Genomic DNA, 14,451 nt, shown 5'->3' on the forward strand with positions numbered 1-14,451 from the left:
CATACATTCACATAAAAGAATAAAAAAGACCTGTCGGATCATACACAGCACATAAGAATGTAGTAACAGCCTCACTGGCTTGGACCTAAACGTTCGGCTAGGGCTAGATGTGGGCACCCAGGTGGTCAGGCTGGTTGGGGGATGAGGTGTGGGAAAGGATGAGGCCGAGGCACCAGGGGAGATGTGCCCTGGCTGCTGAGCGTCAGGACGTCTAGGATGCTCAGCCTGAGGGTGCCATGCTGGTGGAGCACGGGTGAGGAGCCCGCATGAGGCCAGGTGTCTTCTTCACAGGCTGCAGCCTCCGTCAACATGCACCCGTTTCAAAGCAGTGCCCAGCCCCAGGCAAAGGCAGGAAGGAGCAATAGCCAGGGAACCCGGGGTAACGCAGGAGCACGCACGTTGCGTTACTGCTGGGTTGGCTTGGCACAGGGGAGAGATTTATAACTGACAGCAGGTTTGCCAGAGCAGTTAAACAGAGCAGTGTAACAATAGGAATAAGCATTTCAAATATTTGAGTTTGCCTTGTAATTCCTTGCAGGCTGCTCCCAATTAACAAGGGGAATTTTGTCAAACCTAAAATAACTTCGATATGGTAGATAAATTCTCAGCTCCTGATGTTTAAATGCTCTCCCCCTACATCTCTGAGCAAAAAACCCGACAATTTTTATTTTTTAATTGGCATGCGTGGACAGTAGAAAGCTTGAGCAAGGGAGTGGTTCTCGTCTCTTCTGCAAGTAGCACATGGGGCTAGGGCATGAAAGGTTAAAAAGGATAGAAGTTCCTCATGTTTTTAAAGCTACAGTTTTATAAAAGCAATTTGTCAGTGGTAAATTCAGTCCCAACATGATACTTCTGCTATTTTATCCAGACACTTATCAGGAACAGTGCTGGTGTCCCGATCTCACAAATTCATCTTGCATGCTGAAGGCGACTGCGGTCTGATTTGCCCTGCCACCACGCTCATTGCTACTGGCTAAGTGGCCTGCAGAGCTCCCACTCCAGTAGGGTATTTTGATAGACTGCACCTGTCAGCCTGATTTACAAAGGTGCTTTTGAGCACATTCATGTGTCGTGGTTGTTTTCCATAACAGAGGACTGGATGTGAAAGGGTCTTTCCACTGCTCTGCTCCGTTCTCTGATATCCAGACTTCCAGGTGAGCTTGTCATTGCTGATTTAATGCCCGCCAGGGAGGTTGGCATCCCAGCTCATCTGGGCTTGTTTTACCCCATACTGCAACCTTCTGGGAGGGTCCTTTTCTTCATGCAGGTAGATACCTTTACAGCAATGCCTGGGGCCTTTCTCTATGGGGCTCGGAACTCCCTAAGCCCTAGCTACAAAAAGCCAACAGCTGTAACATCTTCCACAGGTGCAGAGCCTAAATGGGAATTCAGACATGCTTCCATTCCCACAGAAGTTCAGTCCTGTTCTCTGCTGGCAGAAAAATCTGTGCAGACATCTATCATTTCAGGAAGACACAGAGATAAAAGTTACGTCCCAAAGCTGACAAGACTTCTCCTCATGGATAGCAGCTAGGATCTACTTTTGGAGACAAGTGGTGCAGGGAGGAGGTGGCACTGCCTTTGATGGCAGACCTAAAGGCAGAGAGAGCTGGTCTGGAGGTGGCAGAGGCACAAAGAATCTGTTGGTGCTTGTCTCTCAGAAGATGGAGGTTGCAGTGGTGCCTGCTCCCTCACCCCTACACACCAGAATCCCCCAGTCAATGGGCTGGTTACTAATCTTCCACCCAGGTGGAACCAGCAGTGCTCACTGATAATGGTCAACGGGAGCTGAGCTGCTACTTGCTTGGCATTTGCAGCTGCTATTTTAAACCAGTAAAAACTCAATTGAAAGCAAACAAGACCCAGCTTTTGTGAGTCTCCCTAGCACATGGCCAGCTTGCTGGGGCAGAGGCAGATGCAGAGAAGCAAGGCAAGAATACGTGTTGAAAACCCTACTTGAGACTTGTGTCAAGGGTAGCATTAGCAACCTCAAGCAGGCAAAGACAAGTGGAAGACTTGTAGCGGATCGCTAGAGGACTTGTCATTGCCTTCCTCTTCCCTGCTTCACTTTCCAGACCAGTTGCATATACCAACACATTCTCTCTTGAAGAAAGAGTAGGCATCACAGAAACAAGCCCAGTATGTCCTCCATCGTTAGCCTGCGTCCCCGTTCTGTCTGGGAGCCTGACCAACCTCTTTTGGCAAGGCAGGTCCACGGAATAATAATAGGAGTGAGAAGGAGAATCTGTCTCCCTGGAGTCTTGACTGAGATGCTGAAAGGCAAAAGGCTGCTCTTCTCACTGTTGTTGGAAAATTACAGCCTTATTCTGCTCTCACTGTTGTCATTTATACACCAGTGTGACTCTCCTAACTTCAGTGACACCCTGGCTGGGAACAGCCTTCTTGTCAGCAAGGTGAAAACCATTTAGCTTGTGAAAACACCAGTGGGAATGTGTTGTGCTTTTACCAGCAAAATAGCCTGGAATGGTTTCCCCATGTTATGGATGGTCTCCAAGCACTGTGTGATCACAGTGGCCCCAGGCCCCATCCTATTCCATGATCGGGATTCTGCCCTTTCTTTTATTGAGCTGCACAAAAGGGCAACAGATCACCCACACGGGAGAAGCAAGGAGGGACCGGAACAAAGAAGTCTTCACGGACGCTGCTTGAAATTCCCGGGATGCCAGCTGGGTCTTCTCAGGCTGCAACATGGCAAACACCAATGCAGCGCCTGAAGTGTGAGATGCCACAGTCCACCTCGCAACCAGCCTGTCGTCTGGACGGGGGGACGGGAAGCAGCCGGGTGCGCCCAGCTCTCAGCAGTGCTGTTGACAGGCTGGAATAAGCGCGGGGGAATGATTCTGCATCTCTACCAGTGACCTGAGACTTTGCATCAGCACAGCAGAAGGGGTGAACAGAGAGGTGGGAGGTCTAGAACACTTTTCCCCTGGCAATGCACTGCCTGGGTGCCCACGTAAGCCTGTTTCAGGGGAGACCTACAGCACTAATGCAGAGACTGTACTCTAACAGCTGTCAGGTGACAATGGGGAGGGGGTTGTAGGTATGGGATTCGGAGTCACAGCTTTGCCAAAAGCTTCGGTGAACAGTGTCACATTTCCAGGCTTTCCAGGTTTAGTATTTGCTTTTGTGCGGGGTGCATGCAACTGAAGATGCATGGCATGACAGGCATACAAACCTTTCCCTGCCAGTTATTCCTTATACCACGTTGTGTTATATACTGCTGCTGCTTTTGTCTCTTCATCCTGTGCTACAGGTTTCCACAGCATGATTTCAGAGCTTGAGAGAGCAGAGGCTGCCCTGCTTAGTTTTCCATGAAAGACATGTTAGGAAACACCTCTCAGGAGGATGGTGGTCATGACTTTTTATCAACAGCAACAGAACTGGGCACCATTAATTCGAGGGTCCCAGCAAATTCCCTGTTTGCTTTGCCACTCCAAAAAAAATCTTTGCTTAACTCAAGCTCTGTACTCCTTTCCAGCCCTGCTGGGTTTTATTCTGTTACTTCCAATACTGCCTGCCTCATAGAGGTCAAGGCAGCTGAAGGCGTTAAAGAAACCAGCTGGCCAGGAGAATTCAGACATGCAAGAGCTGCCTAAACACACGTAGAGAGGCGGCTGGCTGGCACATGACCCACTGAACAGATCAAACAATGCTGCTAGGAGCCAAGAACAATTTCCAGTACCTGCTGCAGTGTCCATATTGTCCCTTGCCCCCCCCCCCCTCCTTTTATAGGCAAGTCAGAGTAATATCCTCTAACGTCACTGAATTGACACGCACCTGAGAACATGTGCCTCACAAGGTGACAGTTGTTTGTGATTAGGCAATGTTTATGCCACTTATGTCTGTGACGGCATTTGAGTCAACAGATCAGTTGGTGTGAGTGCACGTGCATCCAGTGAAACCAAAGTGCCAAAGCCACAGGGATGTAAAACAGTGCTTCATCATACACTGGTTATAGATCCCCTTCCCTTCCCTTCCCTTTGATCACTGAGTAATCATGGTGAGAAATAAGGCAGAGCCCTGTTGTCAGAATTGGCTCTGCTGGCTGCAGTGCATCTGCCACTTTACATCAGTTCAACGTCACTGCATACTTTGGTCTCCCAAAGGTAGTGGCAATCTTTTCAGTGGCTTTGGATAAAGCTTTGAGCTAACTGGAACCTTATAGCTACCCTTTGTAGGAATTAAGGGTTGATCATTTTCCCTAGGCAGAGGCAAGGTACAGTGATATTGAGAAGGAAATCCTGCTGAGGCTGAAGACCTTTCTGAAGGGTGATGGGCTGCAGGGGCTAAATTCTGCCCTTAGCTGCCTGCTTTGCTTGTTGCTACACATGGAAAATGGGAAAAACACAAATTGAACATTTGTACATTGCTATCCCCTGTTTGACTCTGGTTCTGGCAGTGTGATGGGTGAAACTGAAGAAGCAGGATCAGGTTGCAGTAGGGATTTTGTCAGGGGCCAGAGCTGGCTGCTGGGAGACACGGGGCAGCTCCATTTCTCTTGGCATTACTGAAGTCAATGGGATTTTGGCCATAGTCTTCCACAGGGCTAGGATTTCGCTGAGCATGCCTAAGAAAGCACTGTCTCATACAGTTGTGTTGTCTGCCATGACATTTACTGCTAGTGAAACCAGTGTGTCCCCTATCCCACTTGTCTCCTTGTCTCTATCTCATAGCTCTTCACCTGTGTTTTTTCCCTTCACCTACTGTCTCTATCTATCTATCTATCTATCTATCTATCTATCTATCTATCTATCTATCTATCTATCTATCTATCTATCCTTTCTTCTGCTTCTGTCTGACTGCTGCTTGCTGCCCTCCCTCGCTGTCTTCTCAGCTCTCTCTCTCACGTACTCTGCAAGGAATGTGCCCACAAGAGGTATTTTTATTTGGCAGCCCAAGTAAGCTTTCTGTTTTGGCCGCAGGTACTGAGATAAGAAACCAACGGAGCTGAGATCTCCTGTGTCACGTTTTAGCTCTTTCCATCTGATAGAGAAGATGACCTCACTGGCTGACTGTGTCGGGGAGGTCTGGTTGCAAGGGCAAAGAAATTAGAGTTAACCTTGAAAGAAGCAGCACAATGCCTCACATATGTTTTTAGGCTGATTTGCTGTAATGTAGGGATATCACTGGGGATTCAGGCATTAGTTCAACACAGAGGGTGTGCAAAGATAAAGAAGAATCCAAATAGTGGGGAAGCAAGAGATTTTTCCCCTGTGACTTCAGCAGTAGGAAGAGGCTGCCAAAGTGTCTTCATCTACTCATGAGGAATATCCTTCTTGGACCAAGTTGTTCTCTGACCAACCTAGAGGTGGTATAAGGTGCTATATTTTTTTTGCTCTCTTCTGTTAAAGAAAGTGGAGCTCTCATATGTTGGGGGTATAGAAGACGTTGTTTTGTGGCATCGTATCAAGCCACAGTGGGCCCGGTATAAATCAGGATCACAGAATCACAGAATCATTAAGGTTGGAAAAGACCTTTAAGATCATCAAGTCCAGCTGTCAACCCAACACCACCATGCCCACTAAGCCACATCCTGAAGTGCCATTTCTACACACACCTCCAGTGATGATGACTCCACCACCTCCCTGGGCAGCCTGTTCCAATGTTTGACTACTCTCTCAGTAAAGAAATTTTTCCTAATATCCAATCTAAACCTCCCCTGGTGCAACTTGAGGCCATTTCCTCTCATCCTATCGCTAGTTACTTGGGAGAAGAGACCAACACCCACCTCACAACAACACCCTTTCAGGTAGTTGTAGAGAGTGATAAGGTCTCCCCTCAGCCTTCTCTTCTCCAGACTAAACAACCCCAGTTCCCTCAGCTGCTCCTCATAAGACTTGTGCTCCAGACCCCTCACCAGCATAACTCAGTTCAAGGTTGCCACGGAGGGGCTGAACCCTCAGCAGTGTGCCATGAGCAAGACAAATTTAATGTCATCCACCTGTACAGAAATGTAGGAAAACACTCTAGGTGCAGATGTTAAAGACTCCTCCTATATCGAGATTTGAAACACTGGCAATCTGAGGGAACATTTTCAAGACATATTATTTATTGCTGCAAAATCAGTGAACAGCTGAGAGGAAGTTGTGGTCTCAGCTGTCATGAAACCAGGAAAGGACTGGTCTGTATTGCTTCAATAGATGAAGTCTCTGAAGTCTACCCTCTTATCACACAGCACCAGATATCAAAACTCTAGCTGCAAGTGCAGTAAAGCACTTGGTGTTCTGGAGACTTTGCTTTGTGTACTGTCCTACCACCCTTCCCAGCTTTCAAATATGTGATGCTGGGAAGGAGCTGCCCTCCTCTTCTGAGCAGGACTGTGATGGCCAACCTGTTCTAGTGGAATGATGGGGGAGTGATTTGCGTGTGTCTTGGGTCACGAAGGTCCATCTTGCTTTTTGTCAACTCGCCCGTCATGCCTTGCTCACACCCATCTGGATACATAAACTCACTTTTCCCACTTGGTGCAACACGAAGGAAACCATGACGCTTTTCCAAGGGGACATGTGCGTGCGCAATACACAAAGCAGGCTAATTCTGGTCTATGCGGGTGCTCGCTCAGGCTGTGCATCCTTGCACGTAGTAGCGATGGGGCAGACGGGGGTGTGTGCTGAGACAGCCAAACTGCTACGCTCTGACAGCTCGGCTGCACGCATTAAAATAACATCACCCTGGCTTGTTGTCTCTCCTCTTCCACCCTCTCCCCTCACTCAACAAAATCTAAAGGAAACAAGCTCCAGGTATTAAAATAGCTCCTGTCTAGCTTGTTCAGTCTATTTCAGGAGTTTGGTTCCATCTTGACACAGATAGAATACAGAGATGATGTGGAAACCACAGCCACAAGAGGCCATCAGCCAAAATGAAATGATTTCCCAGCGTACGGTGAGCAGTTCATTCCCCTGCCCCCTCCCTCCATGCCCTCTCCTGGCTTAAAATAACAGCGGGAAGTTGTCTGGCTTTGTTTTGTTGGATTCTTCAGCTCACTGTGCTTGGTCTGGTGGTGTTGAGAGGGAAAGCTGGAAGCAGTTTAGCAGTGTCAGGGACTCGTTGACTTCTGGGTTTTTAGGTGAGACCTCCAGAATGACCAGGGAAATGAGAGCCCCACAGATTTTTTGGGATGCGTTTTTTTCAAGGAGCAAACAATCAGCTGGTGCTACTGCAACACTAATGCATGGATTTACCAGCTTAGACCATGGATTTGGTCTCCTAGCTTGCCTTATATTGACTAGAAAAGCAGTGGACACCTAGAAAGAAGTTAGGGCAAATGTGGCTCAGGGGTAGCTAAAGGGAAGGACTCATTTTCTGGTTTCTGTGACCCTTCTGTTGCGAAATCGGGGCTTGTGACATGGAGATGCACTGTTTAACACCAGCTTAAGGTTTGGCGCAAAATATCCTCAGCTGAGGTTCTGGATGATAAGGCTGATATGAAAACACTGTGAACAAGACATGAATGCCAACGTCCTCCCTCATCTACCTCTAATGTTCCAGAAGTCTGCTTGGGGCACCATTGCTTTCTGCATTTTCTCACCCTCAGGTTTGTATGTCTTCTTCCAGCTCCTGCTTTTCCCTGGGGTTATCTGTTTCTCTCTAGAGGACAACAAATATCACCAGGCCTATTCCACACATGTCTCAAAATTAGTGGGGTAGTTAAACCTCCATCTTTCAGTATAAACTGCACAAGAGTTGGTGAATATTTCCAAATACCTCTTTTGGATTTGAAGATACTCTAAACCCTTAAGAAGAAGAGTCAAGTGTAAAAATATGAACTCTCAAATCTTTACAAAAATACTAGCCCTGTTTCTCCAAGAGATGTCAAGTTGTGGGTGTGCAAATTACAGTGGGAAACTGCAAACATGAACTGAGCCTTGGGACCAGATGGCTCAGCACCAGAAGGGTTCACAGGCGGCTTGGCTTTGGGGATGACCCTTGCTGCTTGGCAAGTGAGCTCCCAGGGCTTCTTCTCAATGATACCAAACTCCAAAGTTTAATATCATTCTGTCATGCCACAAATCTTATAACCTGAGACCTTCTGTGTCTCATCCCAGGTGTCTCATTCATTGTAAAGAGAAAATTTCTATTAGCAATGCTCAGTGGGCACTTCTGCCTTTGTAAGCAGAAATAGTACATGAATGCAATATTCAACATCAAGCAGCAAAAGTTTCTAAGACTCATGTAAAGATAGTCAACTCTATATAAGTTATGAGGTCTCCGTGTCAGAGACATCATTTATTTTACGTAATAGCTAATCTGGTCTATAACGTGATCTAGGAAAATATTACCTATTTTTTTGGTGTTTGCTGCTATGCAGCAGGAAAGCAGAGTAAAAACCAGATTTTTCTATTTAATGAAATAGATACTTCAGCATTTGTTTTATGACAAATATGGAATGTACATTTGAAATACAGAGGTTTTTTGAATGAAAAATTCTGAAGTGTTTACATCTGTAAATTCCCTTTATTGACATTTCTGAGGGGAACGGACTATTTGACTTTTCTAGGTGGCAACGTTCTGAGTCAGTTCATTCAGTTTACCAGAATGCTTCCTTTTGTGTTTGTTCAATATTACAAAGAATATTTGTATGGAGGCACATGTCCCAGGTTGAATGGTAGCCTCATTTCCTCATGTGAACCAGAAAACTGTTGTATTACGTGAAAGAAATGCAAATGCTTAGGAGACAGTGCATCACAGTATGCAAATGCACTTGAGAGTATTTTGGGCCAGGTCAACAACATAACATACAGTCAGTCACACTGAATTATCTGATTTAAAATACACTTTTTGATTTTCCTAGTGGAAAACTTTAAGAAAAAAAAAAGCCCTTGGGAAACAAAACCTGCTGATGCTTATAGAAAGTCTGTTACCCCCAGAAAGAGATTACAGTAGAAATTTCCTGACTACATCTGTTTTAACGTACATAGAGTTTATCTATCTTTCTACCTTTCCATCTTTCTGTCTTTCTATATCTGGGGGTTTAATCAAGGTTTAATAATTCTGCATGTAAGAACAGTCTGTCCTTAGACTTTGGATCAAGTCTGAAGTCACCTGCATGTGTCAAACTACAAAGTATTTGTCATGTCCCTCTCTGTGGGCTAATCCACAGATGTAACACAGCAGACTATTGTCAGTAGTTGAGTAATTACCTTAATTTGAGCAAAAAGGTCAATGGGACCAAATGCTGCTGTAGCCCTGTGGTTGGGGTATTACACACCAACCCACCCACACATGTTATTATTTGCTCAGTGTTCTTTTTTTTCCCTCTTTTTTTTACTGCTGGGCTTTTTTTCTTTTTTTTTTTTTTTCACAAACCATAAAAATAAAGATGCTGTCTCTGGCTAGAAATGTGAATGGAATAAATTGTAAGTTCTTGAAATGCTACATGTCAAATTAGCCTGTGTAAAAATGCTTTCCACTTACATAGCTTCTAAACACTTCTAGGACAGCCTGCTCTCATCGAGCCAGACGTGCAGATCCCTATTTCAGGAAACATGGCACAGGAGGCGTAACCCAGCCAGGGCAAGGCAAAGTCAATGAGGCCACCTCAATTTGCTGTAGCAGAGGATCTGCTCTGACAATTTCTCCCCAAGTCCTCCCTTCGTGCCCCAACTCTACCCTGTACCCAGCAGAAGCCCTCGCTCCCCCACGCACATCCATGGTTTTGCAAATGTGGTTTCTCTTTGCTTTGCAGAAATGAGGAAAGGGGTGCCTGCGTGCTGGCAGAGGGGTGCTCAGGGGTGGAGGGTGCTCAGCTGAAGGCAGGAAAGTCATCTTCACAATTTATAACGTGCAATTTGGCAGCTGAGTGGGTGTTTAACTAGACCTGCAGCAGAAAAGTGGGATGTCTCGGGGACCCCATCGCTTGGTGGTCTTGATGAGAGAGGCATTCTTCGAGGAATCTCTGAGAAACAGGAGCTTCACAGTGAACTGTTTTATAGGTATATGGAACAAATCTTTCTGGGGTGTTTTTCATCTGGCACACAGGGAGGCACAACTCAGCATTTTGAGCCTAGCAGGGGAGAGAAGTCTAGGGTTGGCAGGCTGTTCACATCCACCATCAGAAGTGACAAGAGGGATGTGTCCCACCCGTGTCAGAGAACACCTCTGGCTGCCAGGGTAACAACAGCAGCAGGATCCCTCCCAGTTGCCACCAGAGAAGCTGCTGGCACTAGCCTGCCCATGGCTTCCCTGCTGTACCCACCGCTTTCCTCAGGCCAGCCCAGGAGCACTGGGCACAACACAGGCTCTGTTTTTGTGGAATTGAGGCTTCTCCAACACAGCCTTTCTCATTAGACACTGGCTGCCACAATGTGCTGGGGTGTCCCTCTCCTAAGTGTTTGATGAGCTGTCCCCCATGATGAGAGCACCTGGGCAAGCACCTGAGGGCCAGTGGGACTGGTCCTTATGGGAGACGAGTGGAACAGTGAGCACCAGATGATCCCGTTTCCAGAAGGGGAACTGGAGCGCAGGCAGATGAAATTGTTTCCTATGTGTCACAGAGGAAATTTGTGTCTCAGTGTCATACAGGGCCTCTGCAATGGGAATTAAGCACCTATCTATCTTCCCAGTACCAGTCTGCTGACTTCTCCGTAAGACACTCCTCCAGCCCCTGCCTGGGCCATGACACATCTCTCCTGCTTTTCTGCCTTTCTTCCCTCATCACTTGATGTGCCAATGTTCTGTGCCTTCAGCTGTGGAAGACAAAAAAACAGAGTCCTGGTAGTACTAGATTCCTTTTCTAAAGAATCCTCTTTAGAAAGTCTTTTATGTGATACCAAATGGGTTCCCGCTTCGTTTTCGATGCTAAGGACACCCGGCAGACTCCAGCACAAGTGGGCACAGCAGACTGCGTCTGAGCGCGCTGGATTTCTCAGCGGCTTGGGTGACAGCAGAGCAGCAAAGACACAGCCTTGAGGCAGTGAATGTTCAGTGGAGGCCAGGGTCCTGCAGGGCAAGGCAGCCTCTTCCAGAGTCCTCGCCAGCATGCAAGCACTGCTCTGCATACCCAAATTGGCTGGCCAAAAACTGGCCACAGGCTACTGCCCTCAGCCCTCCTACTGTAGCGTAGGTGCAACCCAAGCCTAGGCTTTCTATGGTATGGCCGTACCGCCCCGGCTCAGGTAGGAGATGTTTACCAAGTGCTGATCTCTGCTGAAGTCGTTGCTCAAATGCCTGGGCAGATGTTGGATCTGCATGAGACACTCCCTGAAGCGACGTGGGTAATGAGACGTTCGTCTTGCATGGCCCTGCTTGTTACCACCTTATTATCGACAGTGCAACTGTGAATCCTTTGTTATCTTTTAAAATAAATATTTCTCTTGGATTTAAATCTATTCTGGAAAGGCTGTGTCTTTCCCAGTACGAGGAGGCATCTGACAGCCAGTTGTGAAACTGGCTCTTTTCCTATGGCTGCTTCCGTGGTTTGAAAGGGCTAAACCTCTTCCTCCATTGCTCAGTCATGGTGGCTGTTGCTGGTACTGGACGTTTATTTACACTTGTATGAAATGAAAGGTCTTTTCCCATTTGTAGAAATGAAGGTGCAAAGCAGGATGGGAAATAGGACTCTACTCCAGAAATAAATCAGTTTACGTTGACTGTTTTAACTCTTCATGGTCAATTCTGTGTTCATCTGAGAAAACACTGGGAAAACTGAAGAGCTCAGAAGGTTCCCACTGTGGCCACCTTAGCCCAGGGAAGAAAACCCCACAATATCGCCCTTTGCTCTGTTTAGCTACACTTTATAAATGTTCTGGCCACAGACTTTCTCTTTGTACGCCCCAGACAATGTTTTCTAAGCCAGGCTTGGTTTAGTGTGTGGCTTCAGTTCCATTTCACCCCTGCACATGATTATACTTGCAATCACCTGGTATAAAGGTGTGGTCATGGGCAAAGGGAAAGCAGAGAGACATCCCCTGTGGACAGTCTCGGAGGCTGCTTGTGGATAAGTGCTGAGGTTCTGCAAACTCACAATGTGGCAACAGCAAATAGAGCAGTCACTGTTTTGCAATATACTGACATGAATGTGATCAGTTACTGGCATTTGATTGGGCTCTCCACACTGCATTATTGTGTGAGATGTTGTTATCTGGCAATGGCATTCATCTGACTACACACACCCTACACGTTCACAAGCTGTCTCCAAAGAAAGAAGGGTTGGTTTATTTTAATATGTCATAGTGAATATTTCATCTAGTGTCTTAGGGCAACCTGGTGCTCACGCTTAAGGATGCTCTCACATGGTTTCTGCTCTCTGACAGATCACTCGGATCACACAGGAAATAGTAGGGACAATCTTTGATGTGGCAATGGTTGATGCCCACAAAGTTTATGAGACTGAGATCTCTGCTTCAAGGTGCAAGGCAGAGGTACACCGTCTAGATAATGCTGGTGGAGAAGTCATCCAATGCAGGGGAATCCTGTGGTGACAGTGACATAAATTACCCATTGCATCACCTGCATTCAGCAGCCTAAGCAGGAATGTGGTGGGATTGGGCTCTGGGAGTGGAGCTGGTGTAAGGGTAACTGGTTGTTGTGAGCCTGCTGCGCTGGAGGAACATGAGATGCTGCAGCACAAGACCTTGGTGCTCTAGGCTGCAGAGTGTACTTTTGGCTATAGAGAGGATTTAGACCTCTTGTTCCCAGGGTCACTGAGCCCCTGTGGCAGCAAGGAGAACACCTTCACCTCTGCAGGCCCCATTGCTCCATCTTTCCTAGGGGGTGTGAACCAAAACCCCCTCAGCCTGCAGGCAGCATTGACCGCAGGTCTCATGTGCGCTCTGAGTAATGGTGGGCTGAGGCAGCACCCCCATGTGCAGGTGTAGTTGAGAAGAAAAGCAGAGAGCTGGCTGTGAAAGAGCCCCTGTAAACATCTCTTCCCAGGAAGCAGCTGCAGTTCTTGAGTAGCCCATCCCGGTCATGGGCTCATTTCTGGGGGGAAGTGATCAGACGGATCACTTGCAGGAATGCAGGAATTAAGTGATCAGATGCCGATACATAATAAAATGTGTTTTCATGGGCATACCTCAGCTGTGAGCTGAACTAGAGGCAGGATGTGGCTGGGTTGTGGGCTGAGACCTAGGAGCAGGGTCTTGCTGCTGTGATCCGCATCTCCTATGCAGCCTGAAAGGCCAGAGCACAAGCTACAGTGAGCCCCAGCTCTCTTTGAAGGGAGACAGGCATCTCCAGAGAGTGTCTGATTCAGATTCAAGCTCCTCTTGGTGGCATCTGTCTCACTCCACATCTGGGTGACCGACCTGCAAGTACTTTTGTTAAGTGCCTACAGTCAGATAGATGTAATGCCTCATTAAGCAGTGACGGGGCTCGGGCTCCTAAGTCACCTGCACTCTTTTGAAAATATTTTCCTTTATTGAAAAGGGGTAAAACAGAGATCAGAAGTGAGTATGCCAGACTGACAAGGTGTCAAGCACAGGAGGAAGCGGTGTATCGTCATTAACTGTACACAGCAGGCAGCACTTGATCGAAGTGACACTGGTTTCCTTCTTTGTGCCTTAGAAGTGTGAAATCTATCTGGGGAAGGTGCCACTCACACTCCCTATTTCTATGCCTGTTCTTCTGCTGGGAGTCTGCAGCAGAAGGAGTCTTGAAGAAAGCAAAAAATACCATGCAGCGTGGTGAGAAAGTTGTTGGAACTTGCTGTTCGCTGTGCGTTACATCCTGAACCTTCCTGCTGTACCGTCTTACCCTGGTATGGGCTGCTGTAGGTAGGGGAACACAACTGCAGGGTTAGTGACGGGGATGGGAACCTTGCCATGGGCTTTGGCAACATCTGGCTGAAGTGCTGGGCTATCTAATAAAGGTTCATGCTTTCAGGTCTTAGGTTCAGTTACTACTGTTGGTCCCATCTTCTGTGACTGCTCATGAGAAGCTCTCCTCTTCGTCCTCCCCACATGGCCTTTTCTTTCCCATGGCACGCTTCTCTGAATCTTCCTCATGGCAATAACCCTGTGCTCTGGGTTTTGCCTCGAAGGTGCAGGTTTAATTTGAATGGCTTCCCTTTAAGATGTAAAAATGGGTAGGAAAATGAATAAAAGCCAATTCTGTATGAGCAGGACACAAATATTTTCTCTGATACAAACCAGTTGATATAGATAGCACTTTCTTAGCCACCAGCATTTGGGAGAGGCAGCAAACCTAATGGCAGTCACTCATGCCAAATGTCTGTTCCTCTTTCATTGTGCTTAGCATGGGTGATCTGCACATGTCCAGCCAGGAGCCTGGTACATCTCCTGCTGATGGGCTGGTGGATGTGGTGCTATGTTCCCCTGCTTCTGCTGAATGAACAGTTGGGTTGCTAGACATGACTCCGCAATGACATATCCCAGAACTGCTGATTTTCTAATGCAAAGACTTTTATCCTCTCTCTGGGGACAAATCTAACAGGGATATAGTCTGGGGCTACTGGTTTGACATTTCCTT

Source organism: Phaethon aethereus (assembly GCF_964289735.1).
Source record: "Phaethon aethereus genome assembly, chromosome: 3".
NCBI lineage: Eukaryota > Metazoa > Chordata > Aves > Phaethontiformes > Phaethontidae > Phaethon > Phaethon aethereus.